The sequence below is a fragment of the Apium graveolens genome, chromosome 1, assembly GCF_009905375.1.
Source record: "Apium graveolens cultivar Ventura chromosome 1, ASM990537v1, whole genome shotgun sequence".
Classification (NCBI taxonomy): domain Eukaryota; kingdom Viridiplantae; phylum Streptophyta; class Magnoliopsida; order Apiales; family Apiaceae; genus Apium; species Apium graveolens.
Genome location: NC_133647.1, coordinates 125,064,339 through 125,066,383, shown reverse-complemented (window position 1 = coordinate 125,066,383; position 2,045 = coordinate 125,064,339).

The following is a 2,045-nucleotide window of genomic DNA, read 5'->3' as shown; positions in this document are numbered from 1 at the left end:
TTGAATGTAATTCTGGATACTTTTTGAGATTAATTAAAAGTGGTTCTAACTTAACAATATATAAGTGTTTGATTTGCAAAGTGCGGAATGAATAGTTAGATAAATCAAAATACAAGTAATTAAAAACACAAGTCTTTAAAAACTTTCTGGTGGATTTGAATGTATCCACCAGATATATATATATATATCAAGAGAACCCTATGAAGCTTGAAAAGCTCACAGCTGCTTACAAATATGAACAACTAAACTTACAGAGAAATGCTACAGAATAAAGCTTAAAATTGTTTCTATGAGAATGTATTTGCTTAGTCTTCTTGTTGTTCTATTTTCTACTCTTGGTTTATATATCACCAAGATTACATAGTAATAAGACAAGATAATAAAACAAACCATATCAAGTCTAATATCATGCTGCTTCACTACTCTATTCCAGCATCATTGAATATCTTCATAATAGCATGGAAATGGTAATGCTTCTTTGTTCTCAAAAACCCAGCTGAATAGGCTGCCACATTCCTTTTGCAAACACTCAACGTATGTGATTGTGTTGTCACTGTCAACAGATATTTGAATTGATCATTCGTCGGGTACATGATTATCATCCGTCGGGTAGCCTTGTTGATCATCCGTCGAGTAGCTTTGTTGATCATCCGTCGGGTAGCTATTTGACACTTGACTTCATTTTATTTATGCAGAACTACAAGACATCTTATATTTACAATTAATCAACCAATTCTGCATATCTAATTAAAGTCAACATGACTTATATGCTACTACAGAATCTATACAAAGGTGTTTGCAGAAATGTGATATATGACTTATTGTTACATAAGCTACTCACTCGATGGATGTCAAATCATCATCCGTCGGGACTATATTGAGTCATCAGTTGGGACTATATTTGAACATCCATCGAGTGCTACATTTTTCACTAAGTTGAATCTACTAAGGTGTTTTGTTAGTGTAATCATCAAGTTCACAATATATTCCCAATAATCTCCCCCAATTTATGTCTACTAGAATTGTAGCCATAAATTAAGAGAAACTTGATGATAATAAAACACCCTAAAAATACAAATTTAAAAGGTAGTAGATAAAACTAAAAAGTGCTGCATAATTTACTGAAAAATTTACAAGACAAAGTGTACAAAGATTTGCTCACAATCATTTTCAAGATGCTCCTCTAGTTTGAGCAGATTGATCTATTTCCTTGATTGTCTGGATTTCTTCCCAAGCCTCATGTTATTTTCTTCTATCTGATTTTGGAGCTGTCTATGGAATTCAAGTTCATCAGATTCTGAAAGTTCTAGCATTCCTTGCATTTCCAGAAGAGTCTCATTGCTAGAGATGCTTAACTGGTCCTCTAATCTGAAGAATCTTCTAACTCCCTTATCATCCATGAATTCCATCAGCCAGTAGGGCCTTAGATGCACTCTACTCCCTATGTAAGGAATAGTTAAGGTCTTTGGGAGTGCATCTTTGGCTCTAATACTCATCAGTTCTTCAATATTCTTTTAACTAGTCTTCTAGTTGTCACATTGAATCCAAAGTTCTTCTTGAAGGATGAATAAACTTTTATCAGTACAGATTGGCTCTCTTGAAGAATCCTGTGAAGTGGCTATGAAATCTCTTTTCCTCCCTTGTACTTGAATACTAACCTATCAGGTAGATTCCTGTAAGAATCAATCCCTCTAACTTCTTCTAGTTCATCTAGATAAAGGTTTAGTTCAGAGAATTCCTTGATGTCACATATGTACATGATATCTTCCTTGTTGACCTTGGTTTAAGCTTTTGTTAGGGACTTGGATTTGAGAGTTGAAGGCTTCACTTTCTTGATTGCTCTGGTCTTTGTCTTCTTTGGCTTCATGAAATGAGGTAGATTGAGTTCAGGAATTGGTAGACTATCCCAGTCTATTGGCTCATCCTTTGGAATGATAGGTTCGCCATAGAAATTTTTGGATGGATCTATCTTGAATTCTCCATGTGCCACAGAGGGCATGGATGCTTGAGTTGTTGTAGAAGTAGACTCTTTGGGAAAGTATTCT